Consider the following 7,616-nt stretch of genomic DNA (forward strand, 5'->3'; position numbering starts at 1 on the left):
TACAGAAATTTAAGAAACATGTATCTTCGAACTTGTAGACAACCCAGCTTCATTAAATAACATTTTGTATATGTTTATCACTTACAGATTCATCATGTTCAGCATTGTGGGTAAGCAAACTATGCAAGCTCAAAATCTATACTATTTTATGTGTAGTAAAAAATTAATCAGCATGCCTCTGTGTCCTAAAGGTACGACGCATAGTCGCATTTGTCATCCCTTCTTATGATTATTCAGTATGGGTTATTTTGGGAGAAACCCGGGGAAAACAGGCGTCCGGATATTTTTTCCCTCATCAGATCGACTTTTAAGTCATAGACGACCATAGACAAGACTTCCGGTTTTAATCTTTAAAACATAATTTTAATAATTACCCGCGGTCAGGACAATTATTTTCGCGTTATTCTGCATCTTTACTTTTGATTATACTCCTATAATATATAAAGAATCTCTATATAATATAGCAGTGATCGCCGTGGAGAAAAAACCTTGGAATTGATAATTAATTGCAAATACACTTTATTGATAATATACGTATGTTCATAGCATGTACAGAAACGCGAAAATCATGGAATTTAACAGAACACAAAACAAAACGGACTTTTGAAAAAAGGGAGAAGGTTTTAATTATTGTCCTGTCTTCAAGTTCCTGTGACTTTTGATACCTTTTTCGAAATTCTCCAGACAAAAAATCTTTTACCAAAATTCTTTAACAGTTTACATACTTTCAACCAAACTCTAAATGCCAGTGATTTCGCGGGTGTGTCCTGGTTAACAATTACTTATGCATTTTCCGAACCATCAACACCATTGACCTTATCTACCAACAAAACTACCAGGACCTCCGCAATACCATCCCTGTCATTCAGCTTATACACAAATACTACCTCTAGCTGTTCATGAAATGTATTTACCACGAAACCATCAATATGTAAATAAAGGCAACAGTAGTTTACCGCTGTTCAAACTCATAAATCCATGGACAAAAAACAAAATCGGGGTAACAAACTAAAACTGACGGAAACGCATAAATATAAGAGGAGAACAACGACACAACACTACAATGTAACTAACATACACAGAAACGGACCAAGCATCAGACAAAATCCCACGAGAATAACAAGTATAACATCAAAACCAAATACATGAATTTGGGATAGACAACCAACCTCATTTACAGACAGGCACCTGTATATTACAGATCAACTATCTCATCTCAGCAGCCACGCCATCCAACACATGTCAATCAAAATACATATACGGGACACCCAAATTAACCCAATGTAACAACAGAACTACCCTATGGTTATCAACAAACAGTGTCTATAAACAATCAATACCCAAGTTCTCATGACCAGAGTCATAATATACCAACAAAATCAAACTCCTCTGAAACAACCAGAGTTAGCATGCATACTACAAAAATGCACCAGCATATGAATACAACTCTATCACATCAAAGAATGAAGAAATTAAAGAAAGAAAACAAATCAGCAACACACCGATATCGAACAAATGAAAAGAATTGATAGAAGCTAAGTCAAATGTCTATCCCGACCTACACAATTGCATCAGGTTCTATCATATGACAAGGACAACAACAATTTAAATCCAATCTCAACAACAAGCCAGGAGCAAAATGTAGTATCGACTCCTAACATAGAACAAGAACCTCACAAATAGCCCTGTACTTAGTACTCCTTTCCGCAAAGATAGAGAAAATTTCTGGATAAGGGAGTTAGGGACTGCAATGCCATATGGTTGCAATGACAATATTAAAGGAGTAGGAAATTTGTCAAGTTCTGCCTGCAGTGATATTAATGTAATGAGTTTATTTAATACTACCTTACGACAACAACGTAGTCATGGGCAAAAACATTACCATCGGCCTAATGTAAAAAAGTCTTCCAAATCTAGATCACTCTCTGGGAGCTTTGATGACATTCTTTCACATCTTCATCATCCACTAGGGTTACATTACATAAGAACTATTCCCTTTTCACTGCCAGTTAATTTTCTAAAACGTTTGAGAGATTATGCACTTGACAAAGGAGGCACCAATACATTTTTATGCAATATACAGACTAGTCAGTATTATTTGTGATGTAGCTCTTTTCCGTCTTTTCAAACCAGTAAGATCGGAACCTTTACATGAGGAAAAGAGGAAATTCCTTACTGTTGATTTTGCCAATAGAGGAATTGATGCAATCAATATCGGCAACGTTCTACATCACAAGGAGGTAACATCTAAAATTCCTATTTATTTTCAAAATCAATCTGTTCCTATTGTATCCTACAGTTACACCAAAACCATTGCACCTAAAATATTTAACTATAAACAAGCATTGCAGGACCTTGACTTAGGACAATACTTAAAAAGCCCTCCGACATGTGACTGTTCCCACTCGCCTTATAATTACAGCCCCTCTGGTCATGTTATAACTGGAGATCTAAACATAATTCAACATGAAAATCTCCGAAAGGTGATTTCTCATGGTCCTAAGTTTAGAGAACCCCAACACATCAATTGGAACCATAACTTCAAACTAATTATGGACTCCATTGAGGACTACGCCAGAGCATGGGCTAAGCGAGAAGAAGTTGAACTGGACACTTTGTCAGAATGGGTTAAAACTATCAGGTCTCTGATAAAACGTCGCATTCACAAGTTGAAAAACTGTGTGAACGATCGACCAAAGTCCATTTTCAGAAACAAAGAGGCCATGAAATGTCTATCATCTCTTCATGATAAGTATGTTGTTGTTCCTGCGGACAAAGCTTCAAATAATATTGTCTTTGTATGTAAATCGTATTACTACAAATGTCTTGTAAAGGAATTGGGTATAGGGGAGCACTCAGGTAATCCCACATACAAAGACATATCATTTGACAAGGATGAGATTTTAGCAAATCATAAGTCCTTCATGGCTTCAATAAACATTACATTGAACACCAAATCGGAGGACTTACCTTGTTTGTATTGGATACCAAAGCTTCATAAAATTTCGTACAAACAACGGTATATTGCTGGCTCATCTTCATGTTCCACTAAAGAATTGTCCATTAGATTGACTAAAATTTTTTCCGCAGTGAAAGAGGGTCTTCAGAAATACTGTGAAACTGTTTACTCGCGTAGTGGTATTAACCATATGTGGATTCTTAAAAATTCTAAAGAACTTCTAGACAATTTTAAATCTCGGTCTATTTCTGAAATTAGTTCTATCAAAACTCTTGATTTTTCAACCCTGTATACCACCATTCCCCATGTGAAATTGAAAAATCGCCTAAAAGAAATAATCCACAATGCCTTTCAACATGAAAATGGTAGCATACGCTATAAATTTATTACTTTGGGATTTCATAAGGCATATTTCGTTAATAGTGACAAACAAAAAGGTAAAACATGCTACACAAAAGAACAAGTGGTCAGTATGCTGGAGTTTCTTATCAACAACATATTTGTTGAGTTTGGAGGTAGACTTTTTCAACAAATTATCGGCATTCCTATGGAAACGAACTGCGCGACTCTCCTTGCTGACCTCTTCTTGTTTTCATATGAATCGGAGTTCCTTCAGACACTTGTCAAAAACAAGAAGATTAAAGAAGGCAGGTTATTTAATTTCACTTTCAGATATATTGATGATGTTCTTTCCATTAACAATCCGAACTTTTCTGATTGGGTTTCATTAATATATCCACCAGAACTAGAAATTAAAGAGACAACAGACACGGCTTCATCCGCCTCATTTTTAGACTTATACCTCGAATTTGACATACACAGTCATCTTAGTACCAGAATCTATGACAAACGAGACGATTTTGATTTTGAAATTATCAATTTCCCCCAACTTAGTAGCAATATACCAACTTCACCTGCATATGGAATATACATTTCCCAACTTATTCGGTATTCAAGAGCTTGCAGCTCCTACTCAGACTTTGTTAAACGTCACCAGTGTCTGAGCAGAAAGTTGATGAACCAGGGGTATGTCAAAGAACGTCTCGTCCTTTTTCTAAAAAAAAGTTCATCGGAAGGTACCCAGAACTTGTTGAAAAATATTTCGTATCAACTTCACAAATAATACACGATGGTCTTGAAGTATAGATTTTGTGTACTGACGTTGTTTATCATCTTAATAACGTGTTACATTATTCTTTTATTTATCTTTATTAATATTACTGTTTTTTGAGATATCCTTTTGACGTAACTCTGTGCTTATGTATCCCATCATACTTTGAACGACAAAATTATTTTATGATGTGACTCTGTACCTATGTATCTTGTCATACTTTGGATGACAAAATTATTTTATTTATTAATATTACTTTTACTGTTAACCCACTTTTTTTGTTATATACATTTGACGTGACTCTGTACTTATGTATCCCGTCATATTTTGAACCACACTATTATTTTATTTATTATTATTACTTTAACTGTTAAGTCAGTTTTTGTTATATCTATTTTGCGTGACTGTATTTATGCATCCCGTCATACTTTGAACGACAAAATTATTTCATTTCACCCCAAATACTCTAATAATATATATATTAGAGGTGTTCCTATTTAAAGGAAGCTAATACAGAGAAGAAGTCTACCTGTGCGAATTTCAAACGCGCAATTTTACACCAGTACTCAAAACCCTCCTTCCTTGATGGGTGCATTTTACATAGACAAATAAAATCGTATAATATAATCAAAATGAGGATGTTAATTTGATGTATGCCTTTTTGTGCTTCTTCGTTACATTTGTTGTTTTTATAGTGATTAAGATGATAACACAATGTTGACTGCTATACCCCTATTTTTGACATTTTTACCTATTGTGTCTGTTTGTTTTATTCACGCATCGGTGACAATATAATGGAATTTGATACGACTGTCATACAAGTGAGAGGTGTACCAAGTCAGGAATATGACAGTTCTTGTCCATTCGTTTTTGATGCGTTTTGTTATTTGATTTTGCCATGTGATTATGGACTTTCCGAATTGATTTTCCTCTGAGTTCAGTATTTTTGTGATTTTACTTTTTATACAACGCTCAAATCCATCAAGAACCAGACAGAGCATTACTCAACCTCTCACACGTGACAGTAGCATCACGTAATATTGCAGGGGTCAAATCAAACAGTAAATATCTTAACGACCTATAGCTATATAAAAAGTGTGATATTATATGCCTTCAGGAACATTGGATCTACAGCTTCCACCAACATGAACTAGACCAATATCTACCGAATAAACACTCAATTACTCGTAGTGTTGACTCTGTTGGTCACATTTCGTCTACCTAGAGGGAAAAGGGGGGTTCAGAAATTCAGAAATTATTGACAACCCATCAATGACGAAATTTTGCCAACGTATAAATAGAAATCGTGGACAATCCAAAACATCAGCAACCTCCATAATAAAAGGACCCGATTGTCATATGTCTGATATAAAAAAAAAACCAGCTAAGCGCTTTTACAGTATATGGAAGACCTTGGCGTACCAAAAGATAACAGTTACGAGAATACTTTTCTAGATTTAAGAACTAGCACCATTGATCTCGTATATTAAAACCTGAACAATGGATTAGAACCACTATCAGAAATTGAAATTTTTGAAGCATAAGGAAAAGTTAACACAGGCAAAGCTATGGATGAATTTGGTACCTCAGCAGAACATCTCAAAACTGCTAGAAATATTCTTTCGTCAATAGGCACCTCCTTCTTAACTTAAAACGTAACTACAAAACAAATGCCACTTTTCTTCAAAATTTGAATTACCAAACCAATTTATTCAAGCAGACATGCAATTTGGTTTGAAAGAAGGTCTCTCTATGCTTATAGCTGCCGTTTTCGTATCAGAATGTAAAGCAGAATCCGTCCATGTAACTTTAAAACCCTTATATATGATAGTGGTAGACAGCCAAACTGCATTTGACGTAGTTCCGCACATCATTCTTCTAGATAAACTGTATGAATAAGGCATACATCAAAAACTTTGACCCATAGTCAAAGATCTAAAAACAGACATGTCCTCAAAAATAAATTGAAAATGTTAAATAAATGTCAAATTTCCAGTAAAACAGGGAGTTCGACAAACTTCTTTGTCATTTGGTAATCACAGAAGTGACATATGGATGTTAATTTCCTTGTCATTTGGTCACAAAGACGTGACATATAGCTGTTAACTTCTTTGTCATTTGACCATCAAAGACATGACATATAGCTATTAACTTATTTGTCATTTGGTCACAAAGACATGACATAAAGCTTTTCATTTCCTTCTCATTTGGTCTCAAAGACGTGACGTATAACGTGAAGTATAATAAAAAAAGACATGAAATATAGCTGTTAACTTCTTTGTGTTTTGACCATCAAAAGCGTGACATATAGCTGTTAACTTCTTTGTCATTTGGTCACAAAGACGTGACATATAGCTGTTAATTTCCTTGTCATTTGACAATCAAAGACGTGACATAGCTGGTAATTTCCTTGTTATTTGACCACCAAAGACGTGACATATAGGTGTTAACTTCTTTGTCATTTGACCATCAGAGACGAGACATATAGCTGTTAATGTTCTTGTCATTTGACCATCAATGACATGACATATAGCTGTTAAATTCCTTGTCATTTTGTCACAAACACATGATATATAGCTGTTAATTTCCTTGTTATTTGACCACCAAAGACGTGACATATAGGTGTTTTAATTTTCTTGTCATTGACCATCAAAGACGTGACATATTGCTGTTAACGTCTTTGTCATATGGTCAGGCTACGACTTGTAGCCGTATTTTTACTTGCCTTAAGCAAAGTTTCGAGTGCTATTAATGGAGTAGGATCTGCTTAATGCATGAGATCACCCCAGTTTGAGGTGAAGTTGAAATGCTCAGGGGCAGTATATACCTATATCAAGTCGCATTTAAGAGAAACCTTACGAACGCTTTACGAGAAAGAAACGATGGGTCTACAGCTTTCTTAGTATCAATTACGACTGCGAGTTAAAATAGTACTCTTATAGACTTTTCCGAAGTGACAGTCTTTGATTTTTGAAGAAAATGTTAGAATTTATGGCAAAATCAAGAGTACTTGACATCTGTGAGTTTTCTAGAACGGTAAAAAAACATACTTCAAATTAATATTGTTTGTTCTTGTGTAGTACAGTTATACCCCTGTCCCAGGTTAAGAAAACGTTGGTGTCTTTAAACATGTTTAACCCAGTCACATTCTGTAGGATACTACAATTGCCTGTCTAAAGTCATTTAATTAAGTAAATTGTTGAGTATTGAACGTTCTTTAGTAAATTGTTTCGATATAAATTAGGCTGTTAGTTTTCTCAATTAAATATATAGTTTCACATCTTCAATGTCTATTTCTTTTATTGCCGACTATATGGTATGGAGGTTTCTCATTGTTGAGGACCCTACGATTGCCCATAATTGCTTACATCCACTTCGTTTGAACTTTATTGGATAGTTGTATAACTGGCAATCATACAAGAACATCTCTCTATTCTTATATTAAAGAAATATTTTCAAACATAACAATCATAAATGGTAGAAGGAAGTGCTCCAAACGGTCCCAAGAAAACAAGGGACAATTTTTTTCTCTAAATGTTAGTTTAT

The sequence above is a fragment of the Mytilus galloprovincialis genome, chromosome 7, assembly GCF_965363235.1.
Source record: "Mytilus galloprovincialis chromosome 7, xbMytGall1.hap1.1, whole genome shotgun sequence".
NCBI lineage: Eukaryota > Metazoa > Mollusca > Bivalvia > Mytilida > Mytilidae > Mytilus > Mytilus galloprovincialis.